We start from the raw sequence: 19239 nt of genomic DNA, 5'->3' as shown, positions 1-19239 counted from the left end.
TATGGGGCAGAAGCTGGAAATCCCTCCAGTTCCTGCTTCCCCCCTTCCACAGTGGGAAATCCTACATAACTGGGCGGCGCAGTCGAAGTGACCCTGCCCCTGTGGTTGGAGGATAGCGACCATAAAGGACAGGGGGTACTGGGGGAGAGGGGGTGGCTCCAGCTCCGCCCACAATGGCGGAGCCGGAGGGTCCCTTGTCGGCCGGGACGGTGATCCCGGCTGCAGGCACCGCCCCTGCTCCTCCTCCCGCAGTTCCAAGATCTATGCCGGTGCCTCCCATCACCATGGGGACAGCTCCGGCCGCAGTGGGCGGCTCCACCCCTCTTCCCGGGGCCGTGTCGGCCCCTGCGGGGACGGAGCCGTCTACGCCCGCGCCGGCGGCAGCCCCCGTTGCCGTAGCAACCGCGCCGGCAGTCAGCACCACCCCTGGGGCGGCTCCAGTCAGAACCGACCCTGCAGCTCCTGGGGGGGGCCGCCGCCTCCCCGCTAGCGACCGCACCTGAAGCGGCTACGGGCGACATCGCTCCCGCAGCCCCTGAGGGGGCGGCCCCCCCCAAAGCCTGAGGGAATCCCTTAGGGATCTCCTTCTCCTTGGCCAGCATATACAACCCATGATGACAAAATACAGACAGGAGTAGCCCCGGGATTAGAAATCATAGACCCACGAGCACTGTGCAGACTCCTTCCCCGAGCGCCACTGCCGGCTTCAGGCCACACACAGTACTTCATCACACCGAGAGACGTCCCCCCACTCGGCCCCCCTGACCAACACAAAACACGAAACACCTGAGATTCCCTCTGCCCTGCCTTTACCGAAACTTCACACACAGTCCAACTGCCCGCCCCGGCGAAACTCTTTCGCCCACAGACTGGGAAAAACACTGACTTTTGCAACTTCTGGCCCCAAGTCTAAGTTTCCCTTTCCCAGTCCCACTATTCCCTATTCCTGGGAAATAGCATTTCGCAGCTGCTAACAAAAAGCTGCTCTTTTATCTCACTTCCGTGTGTGGTTTTGAGGAGCTAGGCCTCTCAAGATCAGTGTGGGAATTCTCCAAAATATGCCGGCCAAAGAAGAATTTCCTGCAGGATGAAATTTTCCAATCTGGAGAGCCACAGGTCCCGCTTTTCCACCTTTCAGGCTGCCAAAACTGTTGCCTAAGAGACCTAGGGAGAAAAAAAGACTTCAGGCCCAATTAGGTAAGGAGATAAGAGAGAAGAAGTTTTAATGAGCCTACAGGCTCCAGGAATACACCCGCCCCCCCCAGCCACTCGAGGACGCCCCTCAGGTCTCCATGCAGCCACTCCAGGTGCTCCGAGGAGCCGGCCCCGCAGCCTGCCATGGCCCCGCAGCCAGATGGTTTAAAAACAAAAAACAATTCAGCATACGCTACTTGGTTCCATTGCTCCTCTTTATGAAGAATCGACATAAGCTGTAACACTGTATTCATTTGAAAAGAGCCAAACTTCGGCCAAGTCTTCCCTCCGAGCAGCCCATGCAAAGGCCACATATTTATAGAGAGCCTTCATGACTCCTGCCTCTCTAAAGATGTTTCAGAGCCAGTCAAATGCCTCCAGTGCTGCAAAACCAAGGCTAACGGGGATCCTTTTGGGATCTCCTCCTCTCGGGACTGTATACAACCCATGCTGATAACTACTAGGCCAGGTACCCGGCGCCAGATTAGAACCCACAATCCTGGGATCACCTTGTGAGCTCCCTCTCCAAACACCACCACTGACCTCAGGCCAGGGTAGGCTATTTTAATACATGGAAAGGTGTCCCTCTCCTTCCAGCTGTACCAAGCCAGCAGAAGCGGAGCGTGTGAGCGCCGGTCCCTTCCCCACGTCCCCTTCTTGCACTGAGGTGTGTGTGTGGGGTCGCCCCGGCACCACCTGGCCGGGGGCAGAGGCGTCGGCGTGGGCAGGAGCATCTTTCCGGCGGCGGAGGGCGCGGACCCCTCCTCGTCCCGGGCGTCACCGGTGGCTGGACCCTCCCGTCCCCTCCGCCTCCTCCCTGCCCCCGGATCCCCGCAGCCTCCCGTCCAGGCGCGGCAGACGCTCCGTGCCCCCGCGGTGCCTTACCCGGGCTGCCCGCCGGCTGCGCGGGACGGCCCCATTTCGCGCATAAGCAAACGCAGCGCAAGGGTCCTCCGGCCTCCCCTTCCCCCGCCCATCCCTGCTGGGACACCCCAGTACTTCAGCCGGAAGAGGCGTCCAAACAGCCCCCTCTCGCTCTACCGGGCCACCGCGGGAGCCACCGGGGCGATTTGCCTTGCAGCCCGCCCGCCGCTGCACCCGGGCCAGTCAACCACCCACCCCCCTGGGCACCCCTTCCCTCAGGATTTTTTCTCCAGAGAGGCGTTTCTAACTAGGACCTGCCGGCTGCAACAAGGGATTTGAACACGGAGGTTATGGTGTCAGTAAGAAAGGCATCTGGATTCTGTAAAGCATCATTTAAAATAAGATTTATAGAAGCTAACATATAAAGCATATAAAGAAGGTGAATAGTATAGTTAATCTTAACGTTCATTTAGATGCTGGGTACTCCATGTTGGGCAGCACCAAAGTGGCCTCCCATCAGTGCAGCATGCTGTGCAGATCCCATTGGAAGGAAGGATTAGTCTGTTCTGATCATTCAAGTTCTTAAAGGATTTTCTTAGAAGAAAAAAACTCCATTCAGCATTTCTACTGTCAAACAGAGAATGTTTGCATAATAACTTATTGTTGCACTGTGAGATAAAGACAAGGCCATGCAAGTGTGTAATCACTGGTGTGTAGTGGGAGCTGCCTGTAGGCTCCTCTGTTATCGTCCCCCATGCAACACAGCACAGGCCTGAAGGTGATGCTGTACTCGCACAGCACAGCACGGACTAGGGCCTTCACAGATTCACTGTTACATGGATCACTAAACCTTACTGTGCTATAGTCTTTTAAGTCGGAATCACTGCAGGAGCCCATAAAAGTAGTTTGAGATCTCCATCAGTCTGGGTACATTTTGGAAGAGCCTCGTGTCAAAAGCAGTTGCTCTCTGTAGCAGGGAATTTGGGGTATTAGTGTGGAGTGTGTTGTTCATGCTGATAAGGTAACAGTGTACAGAGTCCCTACACTGACATTTTGACAGTATGGTTTATTATTTAGGAGAAAGGGATTGTATAGAGATATGCTGCATGAGAATAAGTCAGCAAGTTTTAATATTCAAAATGTTAGTTGGAGCTCAACTGGAACATGATCGATAGTTGTCATGAAAGAGACTTTGGCTTAGCAGGCTGCATCTAGCTTCAAAATGAAAGAGCCACTGAGATTTATCTGTCACGCATGGTTATCTTCTCCCAGAGGTTCTTAGTTGCAAGACGTTCTTTCATAATAAGATTGCTAAAGTCTGACTACTAATTCCACTATAGTCTATAAACTCTAGAATGATACTGAAGTTTATAGAAATTCTCTGCATGGTTACACAATAATTGTCTTCACTTACCAACAGCAAATATTTCTGTCTTTTAGTTTTCTCTTCCATGGATATTCCTCATTTTAGTGTCCTTGCCATTTCACTAGTTGCTTTGTAAAAGTTAATTTCTCTAGTGAAAGGACCTGTACCAAAGTCACTTGTGTAGTGTTTGGGCCAATTTTAAGCTCCATTGAGGTGGTCAGGGGTCATCTCACAGGCCTTGCTGCAGAGCAGACCTCCCTCAGCACTACTCTTAATGTCCTTCACCTCCTCCTGTTTCACAGGACCTTGGGATTGGTCCTTATCTGCCTTATATAATGTTCTTCTGCAAACATAACAAGCAAGCTAATGTCTTTACAAAATAGAAGTAAGCAAGGAAACTTTTCATGGGAAGTTCATGAACTATGCTTACTCCGTGTTGCACATTCAAAGCCATTGATTTCTGAGGAAAGTAAACGTACCCTCTTACTTCATCAATGCTGTGCTCTAAGAAGGAACTTTTTGACTTTTCTGCTACCCTTGAAGTAAACATGACAGAGATTGTCATTCTCCTTGTCAGTCAGAAGGGCCATCTGGCACTACATTAAAACGGTATTCTATTAAATTCATCAGCATGCTAATTATAGGATGACTAGTGAATGGTTAAACTGCCAGATGCTATGAAGATATATCACTGTCTGTTTATGTGGTTAGGCAAATGTTTAATTAAGCCTCCGCTGCTATGTCTGCTTTACCTATGGATATATCTCAAATGCATTCACCTGTGGGAAACATGAGTCTGTTTTTGTCTTTCAAGAAGAAAAACAACTTAAACACAACTTTGGTGAAACATACAGCATGTTTATGTATGATTGAACTATGCATGCTGGTAGTAGCATTTAAACTAGTTACAGACTCTTACACCTCTGTTCTCTCGGTTGTGCTCCCTGATCCTTGAATGATCTTTTAGTGCTCTTACAAGCTTTAGAAGCTGAGTTGTTTTGGACACTTCAGCAAAGCCGTGTTAGAAATGACAATACACAGCCTCAGTTAATAAGATGTCCACAAGTGATCCTACAGCCTTTTACTTTTCCCTATTCTAAGGAGTCTTTCATTCAGAAAATACTGAGGAGGGTAAGTAACCTTCCAACATGACACAATATTTAATATTGGTCCCAGGGTATTTAGAATTTCAATGAGACTGCTTCTTCACCAAAAAGCTGAAAGACAGAACCCCACAGTTCTCCCCATCTGGGATGTGGCCTTGGCTGGAACCTGCAGAGGATGATTTTCAAAGAGAATATAACTCCTTTGTAAGTGAAAGTGTTTGTACTTGGCTCTACTTGGCATTGTAAGGTCTAGAGATCAGATCTGGAAAAATGGGATTTAGGGGTCTAGCTAAAGTCTAGTCTTCCTTCAGTCAAGTTTTCATTACATTTCTCTTTTTTGTGTTTAAGAACTAGATTTCAGAAAGGTGCTTTATTCCCGCTTGGTACTGTGCCCATAGTCTGCCTGGACTCTTCTTAGAATCCATCCCAAGGCACAGCCATTGTGGTGACCAAAGGTGCACACAGACAACAAGCTGAGATTTAACTGAGGAGCTTGAGTCCCCAGAGTAAAGAGCTTTTTTGGATGGGCAGCATCCTTGGCTGTTTGCAGAAGGTGCTTTATGGAACTAAAATTGCTGAAATTGTGTTGAACTTTTGCAAAAGGTTTTTGGCATGGTTTTGGCCTGGGCCCACAAGCACTTTTCTAGACAATTCATGAGCACAGGAGTTACTACATAACAAAGAGCAGAGCCATCAGACAAACTAGACATGGCCAAGCATTTTGGAGGGTAAAGGAATGTAGTCATATAAGCATAGGTCATTTTGTGACAATTGAGCTTTTTGCCACAGTACTGACAGGAGTGGGAAGAAATAGGATACTGGGAAGTTATTTAGGAGATACCAGGGACATGGGCTTTAGAGGACAAAGTGAGAGTTTAGAGCTTCTACAATGGAAGTCATAGTTGAAATGATTTCACTATTTTTAAGCCTACTTTATTTGTAACTTTATTCTTCCTTTGCTAGCATTCTCTTTTGCCAGTTTTCATACAATGTGCCTCAGACACATACGGCCTTCCCTCTTGGGCACAAACACTGACAACATGATCCACATGATGGTTTCCCTCAGGGTTAGATGCTGGTAAACATGCTTTATGAGCTCAACAGCTGAAATCCAAGCAATATATTTGGGAGTACGTGGTGAGCTGACCCTGACTGGATGCCAGGTGCCCACCAAGGCCCTCTATTACTCCCTCCCTCAGCTGGGCAGGGGAGAGAAAATATAACGAAAGTCTCATAAGTTCAGATAAGGGTAGGGGGAGATCAGTCACCAATTACTGTTACAGACAAAATAAGCTGAACTTGGGGAAATTGGTGTAGTTTATTACCAGTTAAATCTGAGTAGGGTAATGAGAAATAGAACCAAATCTTATAACAGTTTTCCCCAGCCCTCCCTTCGTCCTGAGTGTAACTCCACTTCTGAATTCTCTACCTTCTCCCCCCAGCAGTGCCGGAGGACAGGGAATGGGGGATTGCAGTCAGCTCATCACACATTTCTGCGGGCTGCAGGGGGATACCTGCTCCACTGTGGAACCCCATGGGCTGCAGAGGGACAGCCTGCCTCACCATGGTCTTCACCACAGGCTGTAGAGGAATCTCTGCTCTGGCACCTGGAGCACTTCTTCCCCCTTTTTCTCCACTGACCTTGGTGTCTGCGGAGCTGTTTCTTTCACATATTCTCACTCCTCTCTCTGGCTGAAGTTGTCAGGCTGAAGTTTCCCCTGTTTAACTCTGTTATCCTGGAGGCACTCTCTGATGAGCTTGGCCTTGGCTAGCAGCAGGTCCGTCTTGGAGCTGACTGGCACTGGATTGCAGCTTCTGGATGAATCTCACAGAAGCCCCCTCTGTAGGCCCCCCCCCTACCAAAACCTTGCCACGCAGACTCAATACAGAGTATAAGATATTGGTGCCTCAGGAGCTCTGTTCAGTGCATCAATGTCTTCTTGCAGTTTATGGTGTTTGCCTGGGAAAGCAGAGAGAATATATTTGTGGTCTTCCCTGGAAGTTTTACTTATTCTCCGTGTTTGGATTAAGAATGTCTTGTCCTCTCACACACTTTTTTTTTGTGTGTGCACAGTAAAGTCCTCTATGAACTGGGCCTGAAACCAATAAATGCTTTCTTCAGAAGCTCTAGCACCTAGTAACAGGGAAAAACACAGCTCTTACCGAGTGTTGTATTTGATGGCTCTGGAAATTGTTCCTCTTTTGGTTTTGAAGATGCCAAATTTGCTGACTTTCCAAGCCTGCTGCAAAAGGCGTGTATGTAAGACAGTTTTCAGATGAGGCAGAGACATCCTTTCCAGCTGACAGTGGAGGTAGATAGCTGGCTGACTGAACTGCTGAGGCTTAACTTAACAGTATTTTTGCATAATTTATTATGGCAGTTCCATAGAGCCTTGGGGACTGATCTTGATTATTTTAAATTTAAACAAATAAATATGGATCGTGGGACAAACTGGCACACAGTTCCAGGAGATGAACCTGAGACACATCAAAGGCAGGCTCCCAGTGCCAGAATCAACTGCGGTTTTACAACTGTGTTAAGCTATGCAATTATCTTAAACCACAACGATCCTGTTGGATTTGCAGGGGGAAATTTAGCATCAATCTCCTTACACAAAACAAATAAACAAAATCAGCACTGCATTTTCATATTAACACAGCACAACACAGTGCCAGAATGAATTATCATTTATGTTCAGAAGTGCCGCTGCTGTGCTGGTTGCCTCACAGATAAATAAAAATGTATAACTATTGGTCTGAGAACTTGTGATTACAGAGCACAGCGATGACCTGTAGAGATTGTGACCAGTAAGGTAACTCAGAAGAAACTGTGATTGTCTAAAGCAGTGCTGCTACAGTCAGCATTTTACCCTGCTGGGGTATGCAGCCCTGCTGCTTTCATTCATTGTTGGCCCCGTTTGTCTATCTGTTCACTCATCTCTCAGGAAAAAGGACTGCAAGAGTTAACCCTAAGAGAGATAAAGGATGATTATGGCACAAAACTATCCCCAGGGCTAGAAGACAGGAGAGGACAACAACAGTAACAGATTTGGGTGGCTGAAGCACTAGGAGGGAAAATATAACCCAGAGTGCAACATTCCTTTTAAACCAATGGGGAGAGACAGAAGGCAGCAATGCAATAAATATTAACTATGGCAAATCAGTAAGTAAATAAATAAATGGGCTCTACATATCACTTAACAGCATGATCATTGTCAGAGAGAGTAGAACTTCTCTGGAGTTTCCTTCTCTGTCAGCTGAACCAGAATCCAGCAAGAGAGCAGGCTCAGAGACAGCTTTCATTTGAAAGACAATTTGTTTATTAGCTAGGCAGAAAATCCCATTAAAAAGAGAGGAATTTCCATGATTGTGCTGCAGTATTAATTTTCAAGTATTCTGCCAAAAACTTTTGGTATTTTACATAAGATGAAACCATAATTCTCAATGGGACCTTGAATTGGGGGTGAGGCATGAGCTGAGTTCCCTGGGAGGAGTCCCAGGAAGCACTTTAGAGGTTCCTTCTCTGCTAGATTTATATATATATGATATTTTTAGTCTGGATTATGCTAAAAGCATTCATAGAAACATAGAATCATAGAATCAATCGGGTTGGAAAAGACCTCTGAGATTAGCAAGTTCCTTGATCCAACACTGCTGTGGTTACTAGACCATGACACTAAGTGCCACATCTAGTCTCATCTCAAAAACCTCCAGGGACAGTGAACATTCCACCCCCCTGGGCAGCCCATTCCAATGTCTGATTACTCTCTCTCTAAAAAAATTCTTCCTAATATCCAACCTAAACCTCCTCTGGCACGGTTTAGAACTGTGTCTTCTTCTCCTACTGATGGTTGTCTGGGAGAAGAGATCGATGCCCACCCAGCTACAACCTTCTTTCTGGTAGTTGTAGAGAGTAATGGTGTCTCCCCTGAGCCTCCTCTTCTCCAGGCTAAACAACTCCAGCTCCCTCAGCCTCTCCTCATAGGATTTGTGCTCGAGTCCCTTCACCAGCCTCATTGCTCTTATCTGGACCTGCTCCAGCACCTCAATGTCCTTCCTGAACTGAGGGGACCAGAACTGGACACTTGCTCAAGGTGTGGCCTCACCAGCGTTGAGTACAGGGCAAGAATCACTTCCCTGGTCCTGCTGGCCACGCTGTTCCTGATCCAGGCCAGGATGCCATTGGCCTTCTTGGCCACCTGGGCACACTGCTGGCTCATGTTCAGCTTTCTGTCGATCCAGACTCCCAGGTCCCTTTCTGTCTGGCTGCTCTCCAGCCACTCTGTCCCCAGCCTGTAGTGCTCCATGAGGTTGTTGTGGCCAAAGTGCAGGACCTGGCACGTGGCCTTGTTGAACCTCATCCCACTGGAATCAGCCCAACTCTCCAGCCTATCCAGGTCCCTCTGAGGAGACCTCTGGCCTTGCAACAAATCAACACTGCCCCCCAGACTTGGTGTCATCTGCAGATTTGCTAATGGTACACTCAGTGCTGTCATCCAGATCATCAGTAAAGATATTAAATAGAACTGGGCCCAACACTGATCCCTGGGGGACACCACTAGTGACCAGCTGTCAACTGGATGCAGCCCCGTTCACCACCATTCTCTGGGCCCGGCCATCCAGCCAGTTCTTAACCCATCAGAGAGTGATATCTGCTTCCTGGCAGAAAGTGGGTGTTGGATATGACTTGTGTCACTCTTTTTCTGCTCATTTGGTAACACTGTACTTGCTAAAATAAGGTGATGACTCCTGGTATGGTAGTACAGCTAAATAAATGTGGGGCAGGGAATGGGGGCTGAGCACTGGTCCACAACTCTTCTACGCTGAACTTTTAGTTTGCTCATGGACTGGCCTGAGCACTTCAACAAACTTTTTCCAAGACAGAGCCCAGGCATGCTTCTGGAGAGTTTTTTCCCAGGAACTCCTCCCGGAAGGTACCATAAATGAACCTGAGCCTCCAACATTGGCCTATGTCCTCATGCCACACACTGGTATGAACAAAACACCCACTCACAGGTTTTTGAAGTTCAGAATTGCAGAGCAAACCTTACATTATTTCAGAAAAAGAAAAGATGGTAAAGTTCCCCACCCCTCTAAATTGTAATTCTGTTGCTGAAGGGACACCATCAGAGTGCCAGAGGATCTCCAGAGAGAGGATGGAGTGGGAGTGCTACAGGAGAGGAATGCCCTGGGCAATGTGGATGTGAAAAAGTTCATATCACTCAGGGATACAGATCAAACCCTCTGTTTTGTTATTTTTAATAGACTGGACATAGTCTTTAAAACTGAGACACTAGAATTGGGACCCTCCTCCAGGTGCCCGAAGAAAAGAACCAACATTGTTTTCTCATGGAGAGCATTAGGCCAGCAGATGCACATCCCAGGTCAGGACCAGCTTGCAGGTAGGTTTTGGAAGAAAAATAGGTGACAGATCTATTAGACCCTTGCCTCCACAATGTGGTAGGTGAGCGATCTCATTTGGAAGCTCTCCCATAGAGAAGCTTTCTATGTTGTGACATGCAACACTCATCCGGGCCAAAGGAGGAGTCAGTTTTGCAATGTCAATGGATCAAACTTTTTCATCTTGAGCAACTTACAGGGCCACAGCATGGCAGAACCCCTACAAATGCATACTTATGTGATCTGTTGGCATCTCCAGTTTTGATTTGTACCTTCCTTTGCCCCAGGCATGCTGTCAGGTACTGCATCTCAGCTGCAGGGTGGAAAATTCCAGCCAAAGGAGATCTTCTGTAAATGGCTGCGTTTAATCATAAAGCACTAATGTGACGGTTTCACAGGATATTTTGAGTGGAACAAACCCAGCAAGAATAGTCATGTAGAGATGATGAGGTTTTAACTCTGCAGTACCATGACCTTTTAGCTGATAGGAAAGTGGCCGGAAGGATTTTCTTGGGAATTGATTTTCCTCTTTAATGTTGCTGTTAAGAGATGTTGATAATAAAGACTGCTGATAATAAAAATTAACCTAGGTATTTCTAAATAAAAATGGTGTGATTCATTTGCAGGAAGACTGGTCCAAATCCCTTTCTAGATCTACGGACTAAAAGAGAAGTACGATATGCAAAATAATTATTATGATCCATCATTTTCACTGAAACAAAGCAGAACAACAAACAATTATGACAGTAAATTGAATCATAAATTGGAAATACTCCAAGATGTATATCAGCTGAGTCTCCCTACTTGTCTGTTGGCAAAATAAAGAGGATTGGGTTATGACTCATCTGTTGATTGGAAAATCTACTTTAAAGTTGCAAAGAAATTTGAAAAGCAACATTTAATAAGCAATAACTCTCTGGGCAAAAGCTTCTGTTCACTTACAGCTGCACTCCCCAGCTTATAAACTGTGGATGCTTTGGAGCAGCAGAACCAAAACAATTGTGACATGAATCTCTCATCACTAGGTTGTGTCTTCTTGTTCTTGCTATAGTTCTTGTGAGTGGGGTCATATTAGCAACAACAAAATACGTGATGTATTTGTATAGGGGGAAATCCTAGTTTTAATCCTAGTTAGCTGTCAGTGACAATTTTATTCCTGGCTGCTGTGCAGTCAGGGTTTTAATTTTTCCTACAAGTTTTATCTCCTCCTATATGAAATCTGGATTCTTCCTACACCAACTTTAGGTTCATAATGCATGTGAAGTTGTGGTTTTAAAACTATTTGTGGCCACCAAAGTGATGCCTGAGCTGTCGTAAAAGCGCTGGGAAAGACCACACTGTTCCAAACTTAGATTTCAAATCCTGCCTCATCCCCTGTTATCAGAGCAGCCAGCAGCTCCCTGCCCTGCAGGCACTAGTGGGGGCTCCAAACTGTGCAGCAGTTCTGGACAAAGCAATCAGTGCTGGGGAGGTCCTGGCAAACTGCCCATCCGTCATCTCATCTCTAGCCTGGGGTCATTCAACCCAAGCTGCTGCTTTGTCTTCATCTCACAAAACCCCGATGTCACCACATACCTCAGCAAAACTCAAACTTCATTCTGCTCAGAAGCCTGATGAGGATCTAGGTAACAGGTTTGTATAAGTGCTATGTGGTTATGCCTCTGCTATGCGTAACTGTACTGTGTTGGTGTTTGGCAAGTGCCATCTGGTTTTCATTTTTTTTCACAGTATAATTCATCACCTCCACCCTCACAGATTCACAGTGCAAATGCCTTTCTGCTTTCAAGACAATTTCAGCTACACTGAATGTTTTGATTTACTTTAGCTGAACCCAGCAGATATTACCTTCAAATCATTCTTCTTCAAATTAAAAATAATTTGATTTGCAAGTTTTAGCAAGATAGGACTAATAAAGTCTTAACTTAAAAAGTAATAAGATGCTAGGACCAACCATATAATAATTCTGCTCACCACAGTCTAGGAAAATACTCTGCAGAAGCATCTTGAGCACATCAAAACCCATCAAAACTATATAAGCAGTCAGAATAATAGTGAGCAATTAGGAGAAGTCTAGAGAGGAAAACACGAATTGTAGCTCACTACAGGGCATTGTTTAATAGTCCTTGTTATGACTCAAATTACTATTTCTGTTCGAGAAAGACTGGATGCATCTTTCATTAAAAACTAATTTTTGAATCTTACATTGTGAGAGGGGACACTGGCCTGTTCTATTTGTGTGTCTGTGTACAGGCAAGGCAAGCAAAACAAAATTAAAAATAAGAAGGAGCAAAAGATAGAGCTGATTACAGAAGTAACAAAAATAAGTAACTGACAAACCAAGAAGAATGTTTTTATAGTAGGTTTGTAGGACTTCCGGTGAACAGTTTTCTCCCCTCCATTTAAGCACGTACACTGGAAACACCACTGGACGTAGCTATAAGGAAAACTGTAAAGAGAGAGTAAGATCCAAAGCAGCAGCTCACCTCTGGTGACATAGATTATTTTCTTTCTCAGTAACACTGAAAGCCCACTTTGCATTGTAATTTGATGTGCTCCTCAGCTGTGTCCTAGGGTTCACTTTACACTATAGTTATTTTCACTGAGTGGCATTATGTGTTGAGGTATTGTGAATTGCAAACAGGATTACCAGGTTAAAGGGACATTGTCAAACTCCATTATTTTACATGCACATATGCACATTAAAAACCTTATTAAGTTTACTAACTCAAGCAGGCAAAAGCCTAGAAAATGTCAGACTTAATGTTATCTGTGTAACTCTAAGTCTGTCTTTTCCCCACATGCATCATGGCTACAATATTTAATGACACAATCACCAATTTATTTTCTCCTCGGGGGCTCCTGTCTTATTCAGTGTCCTCTGTTGGAAGCTCCTCCTTCAGCTTCCTGTTCCTTGGACTTCTCCAGGCTCACTGCACAGCCAAACATGACATATTTTTCCCAGGAATACCAAGTGGAAATTATCTCATGCAGATGACATGTCCATTGCTGAATTTAAAGCCATATTTACTAGAAAGGCATTAGAACTTATTGGAAGGTTTCAACTAGGTGACACAATTGGCTTTACTGATCATCTCAGATTGTATTTTGATAAGCCCACTGTAGTCCCTTGGAGTTTCCTCAGCAGCCTTGCTGAAGAAGAGGAACAGGACACCAGAAGGTAGGGTCTAAGACTGGGCCCCAAGTGAGACAAATGTGAAAAAAATGGGAGGAGAAGTTGTCCAGCGTTGGTTCTGTTCCCTCTTCCCTTCTGTCCCCTCAGGGTGGTCTGTGGATGACTGGGTTTGCTGCAAAACAAAAGCCACTCGTGTTGGGCAGCTAGAGAGTTCTCCAGGCTGTAGGTGCAGGAGTAGCAGCCAGCTTCCCCTTTTGTTTCATTCCCTTCCTTTGTGGTGCAAGCAAGAAAACAAAAAATAAGGGACAAACATGAGGCTCCAGGTTTGCTTTCACCCACTTAAAAAATGAAGGCCAAGCAATTAAACAAACCGCAGCAGCTAAAATAGTCTTATGCCATAACAAAAATGAAGTTACCCAATCTGATTTGTCCCACAGTTTCTGGGTTGCCAGTATTGCTTCAATTTTACCCCTCATCCCTCCTCCACTGTGTCTGATTTTATAAAAAATTAATAAATTCTCTGCTGAATTTAAAAAAGTGGCAGTATTTGCATTTTGAACACCCAGCCGTTCAGGATTCAGCCCATTTAATTATTACGCTTCAGAGGATGTACCCAGTTTTCTGACTCACCCTTACGGTGGAGGAACTGCCTGGCGGGGGATGAGCAGTGGGAATACCGGTCACTCGGCCTGCTGGTGTTTATTTAAATGTTACCAATGGCCATTCCTGATTTGGAGCTTAATCTGCACTTTGGATTTGAGACCACTATCCCAGTGATAGCTCTATCCCAGCACTAGCTCTTTAAATATATGCACTGGTAATCACATTTAATTTGACTAGGCTCACATAAATCTTTCTTTAACAAAAAGGATACCTTTCCAGCCTGTGTCATGAACTTGTACTTTCATTAAATGCCACTGTGTTCTACTTAAATTTTGAATGTTTTGTTTACTTGGATTCACCTCTAACCACATTACAGCGAAAAAGAAATTCTTCCATAAGTTGACAGGTATGTTTATAATAAAACTTTTCAGAAGGGGCTCAAAAATTCCTCTCTCTTAAATTTTTCCACTGTTTCATTATCTGCAATGTGCTTATGTCAAGCTCTCTTAGCAATGTGCAGGCCTTTATCTCATATATTGTGTAGTGCCAAGTGCTTTTTTTTTCTTTTGAAATAATATGGGGTTTGAGATTTTCAGATTAAGCTGCAAATGTTTCTTCTCCGATAAAAATTTTGAATCGAGCAGCTATTATTCCTTTCTTATCCCAGCTGAAATTTCCCCCAAGCAGAACAGTGAGAACAGGGAATGTCATAAAATCCATTACAACTGGTACACTGTATTTCATGCAGTGAGTTAGACTGGTGCAGTAGCATTCCTTGGGACACCTGAGCTGATCTAATGGATCTCTCATGCGAAAATAGACCTCTTTTTGAAAGCATGGAGGTTTCATATAGTCTCACTGAATTATGTACTGCTTTACTTTAAGACTAGCCTATTTTCTTGGTGAAGGCCTCCAGGGCAAGGGCTGTCTCTGTACAGTGCAAACACAGCAGAGAACTACTGCTGATACTGGGCGGCTTAGGCAGTTTCATTATAGAAGCATTTGCTACCACTCTTCTCTCCCAGCATGCCTGGGACCCAGACTAGATCAATAAAGATTAAATTAAAATAACATACATATGTATAAATGTTAGATTGTATATACTGCATCTGCTGCATACCTCTCCTGATATATTTAATCTGTACACGAGTGAATGTGTGTTGGTGTTTAGGATACATATTATATGCCATATATACAATCTGAAATTTACATGACTTCTGTTTCTTGAGCAAGTCAACGTTTGCTGGGGAAAGTCATATTCTTTGTTAGACCTAGTGAGATAGTTGTTTAAAAAAAAAAAAAAGAAGTAAATGTTACATAAGGCCTTGCATACCCAAATGCTTGTCTCCTATATTAAACTGTCACAATTGCACTAACAAGAGATACTGATTTTCCTTGCAAATGTTGCTTGTGTCTGCAGATCATTATAGGTTTTACATCAGTAGCATATTGCTTCCTCTGTTGGAGAAGGAAGGTGCTGCTCAAAGAGCAGCCATTATGACTGAAAGGCTCTCATGCAGGACAACAGCACCTGACAACTTTCCTAAGACTGCCTGGTGGCCCACTCTGCTTTAGAGGTGGCCTCTCCAAGATTGCCAGCAAATCTGCCTTTTCAGATAAGCTGCATCTTTCTTTGCAATGCCTGGTTAAAAAAACCAGACTTTTTAAACATAAGCCACTCCAGCACTGTCAGGGTTTCCTGATGTGCAATCCATCCTCCTCTCCTGACTGCTGGAGAGCTGTGTGCAGGGGTGAAGACCTGTGCACTGCTGATACCTGTGCAAGGATGGAGAAACTGTGACCAGAAAGCAGCAGGCCAGAGAGAAGGTAAGTGTATGTGATGGGAGCTGTCTGTGGCAGCCCTCTGCTTTGGAGGCAGATCAAACCTGGGTTGGCTGGGGAAACACCATCAGACATAGCTACAAGGAAAACAACAGCTTGACTGTATTAATAGTAACAGCTTAATTCATAAAAGAGATTTGATAAATATTGTCTGTGGCCTGTGTTTCCTCCTGACTGGGTTGTTTATGAGAAAGAAGGAAATTTATTACAAGGAAATTGGGCAAAATGAAAATCATGAACTCTCTGTTGCACCATACATCCCTGTAAGAACACAGGCAAGCATTTTCAAATCAATTGAAAGGTACCACCTTAAAAGTTATCCCCAATATTTTTAATTCCTCCAGCTTGTTATTTGTCCTATAGATGATTCAAACTTTCTTTCTGTTTTTGTCTAGTAGCATCATCCGTCACAAAGCCCCTGTTAAGGCAACAACTAGGAGGCACATCATGGCAACCCTTACTTAGAGTATAATCTGTTCTTAAAACAATTTTTTAGAGTTTTCATATTAAAAGCTCTGAAATTAGACTGGGCATTAAGTAAGATGGAGCAAGCCTTATTACAGAGTTAGTGTGGACTCCGCTAAGTAGAATCACTCCCCTCTCCTCCCCCTGACATTCAGGTCTCCTCCTTAATAGATTAAGTACATATTCCCACTGTAATTTTTATACACATGTTGAAGCACATGCCCCAATATGACATCTTACTTCCTTTCTCTTTTACAGCATCCCTACAGAGACAGTTATGGGCATTTGCTTGCAGACCAGTCACCCTCTGCTATGAACACTGCAGCGGGAGGCCCCATTTGGGAGCTAAGACCCATCTTCTGCCTGCTTATTCCAGCCACACCAATGCACATGAAATAAACCAGCATGACCACCAGCATTGTGTCAGGCTGGAAATCATTAAAACATTTGAAAGAGCACCTTCATTTGAATTCCAAGATTTTTCAAGTGCTCCAATCTTTGAACAAAAATTAGCTTATGCTATCTCATGTTTGTGTCAGACCATGGGTGATGATGTGTTACCTAAAAATGAAATTTTTTTTCCCAATTTTGGTACTTGATGCAGCAAGTATAGTACTTTTCATCTTTAGGAGAGTGGACAGGTGGCATAGGCAGCCAGAGCATGACCCTTGAGGAGAAGATCAAATCTGACCAACTGGAGTGAGGACAACTCTGACTTCCTTTGCTGAAACTTTTGATTTTTGGGAAGACAAATGAACTGACTTCGTGACAGTATGTTCTATTCAAAAAGTACCTTCACCACTAAAACCTTAGTATATTTGCAAACTCTTATTTTTCTTTCAAGCTAACCTCTCCTGCATAATAGACACCACATGTCTCTGCCTATCTGTATTCTTGCCCTGACCTTGGCATGCCAGCCAACTGTACATCCTCACCAAGTTCTGAAGACAAACCAGTTCAGAACAGCAGATATAGGGAAAATGGCATGTTCACGCACAGGTCTTAAGTGATAAAATGTTGATGATACCCAACACAGTAGCTGGATACAGCCAAGGATTTTTAACAGCTTTTTCTTCCCCTGCTCTCCTATTTCTAGTTCTGCTGCAGACTTCCTCAGATTAGAAGGAGAAAGAAGAGGCAGACTTGCCTGCACTATTCAAAATGAGTGAGCACTAGGAATTCACATAAATGCATTGCAATGCCTTCTGTTTGATCATCTGGTATTTTCCTAGTACCCCCCATTATTTTCTTTGTTTCCTGATTGCTCCTGTGGAAGCTGGTATTTTCAAAGAATCATATCTTATGAGCTGAAATAATTTCCTAAATGGCAATGTATATCAAAGATATCATAGTGTATAAAATTAGATTTCTTTTTACTAGCTGTATCTGATTTTTTTATTTATCAACGTTATATTATTTTTGCTATTTTATTGCCCAGTCATTCAATCTCATGGTATCCTTCTGCAACTCTTTGCAGCTTTTGTCTTTAGTCTCAAGCCTAAGTAGCTTAGTATTGTCAGTGCATTCTGTCCCTGACTTCCCAAATTCATTTCCAGATCATATATCAATACACTGAGCAGCAGAGAACTAGTTTTTAATATACTTCATTTATAATATTTTAATTAGTCTTCCATAATTATCCCTTCTTTCTCATTCTCATTTCTCTATGGACACTTGGAATGAGATGTTGCTAAAAGCCCTTTGAAAATTTAAGTAAACTTTATTTGCCAGATCATCTTGACATACATGCTCAGAGATTCTTCCAAAGACCTGTGGATGTGTATCCAATACATGTATTCTTTCATTATGGTTTATGTCAATTGGCAAGGTACAGCCATTGATTCTGTTGAATCTCTACAGAAACCTCACACACAGGTGTAGTGGCTTTTTTCATTTGATTTTGTGTGTTTGTGTGTGTGTTAGAATTTTTTTTTTTTCTTCAAATTTAACAGAATGGAGAGTTTGCTAAGCACTTCAACAGCAAACACAGATAAAAAACTTAGTATCTATTCTGGTCTATTCTTCCAGAAGGGTTCCTTTACACCTTGACCATTTAGTCACCCTTTGACAACTATCAGAGGCAGTGCTGTATTGTACTGAGAGCTAGTAGCAGAAACAAATTCAGCTTCATCAAATCACGGGGATATAGTATTACTCCTGTTTAGTGCTTGGCAGTTCTAATATCTAAACTTCCTGTTACGCAGTAAACATTCTTCTGGATTTGTCTGTTTTTATTAAAAAGTGCTAAGAAAACATTTTGAAATTAAAAGCCTTACTTGCAGTTTTCCACTGCAAGTCAACTTTTCCAATTTACACAGTTTAAACAAGGAGCAGAGCAAGAGATGACTCAGTCATCATCTGTAAATGACTCTTATGAGTGATAAGAAAAAAATAAAATTCCATATTATGTCTTCAAGCTAGCTGAAAACAGAAAACATGATGTTGAAGACAAATGAATCCAGACTAAATACAAAGCTTCTCCTTCATAATGATGTTTATTGACTACTAGGATGGATTAAAACACATAGACTTTAGTTATTCAAGAGATTTTTCAAGTCTTGATTTGTTTGTAAGAGATCCCACCGTAGCTGAGACAGAATTACTAGGCTTATTCCTGATGTAACTGAGCAACAATTTTACCTCTGTTTTGCAGATCTAGTTACACACATTTGGTTTCATCAGCCTCAAAACATGTGATACTATGATAAATTATGTCTATTCAATATCTCATTTGTATCAGTGTCACTTTGGCTTTAATACCGTAACAAATAAATCCTCTTGCATGCATAAATTAATGTGCTCCTACTTTAAAATTTCTTATAAGCAATATGACTGGTGTTTTATGAACACTGAAAGACTCAAATATTTTGAATCATTTACCTGAAGAAAAGTCTGTGTTCTAACTTTTTTTATGGCAACAGCCAGCAAATACAAATTTTGCAGATGAATCCCCCAAAGTAGAATAAAATAGTAATAAAAAAACAGAGCAAGATTTTGAAACAAAGGCTGAGAAAGGAGGGGTAGAATAAAACTGGTGAGTGAGATTAAGTAAGCTTAGCTCTAATCTCACTCAGGGTCACCTCTGTAGGGAAATATACTGGCATCTTTCTCTTGGTGTAATTATGCTGCTACAGTTATACTATTATAAATTATTATGTTTCCAAAGCAACATATCAGGAGTAATTCTATTGAAACCAATGATGTAAGGACTACAAGAATCAATTCACCATATCCAGTTGTCTCTGGACACTGAATTACTGATTTTT

General features: G+C 43.5%; 1 long non-coding RNA gene across 1 annotated transcript; it reads left to right on the top strand.

Annotated features, from left to right (window-relative positions):
- The first annotated feature begins 432 nt into the window (after positions 1 to 432).
- LOC113949220 lies at positions 433 to 18492 on the top strand. The gene is made up of 3 exons (XR_003528384.1): positions 433 to 1197; positions 9847 to 9932; positions 16232 to 18492. It is a non-coding gene; the product is annotated as an uncharacterized LOC113949220 (long non-coding RNA).
- The last annotated feature ends 747 nt before the right edge of the window (positions 18493 to 19239 follow it).

This window comes from Corapipo altera, unplaced genomic scaffold (genome assembly GCF_003945725.1).
Source record: "Corapipo altera isolate COAL_440 unplaced genomic scaffold, ASM394572v1 0, whole genome shotgun sequence".
NCBI classification, from domain to species: Eukaryota; Metazoa; Chordata; class Aves; order Passeriformes; family Pipridae; genus Corapipo; species Corapipo altera.
This window is presented reverse-complemented; position numbering and strand designations above follow the sequence as displayed.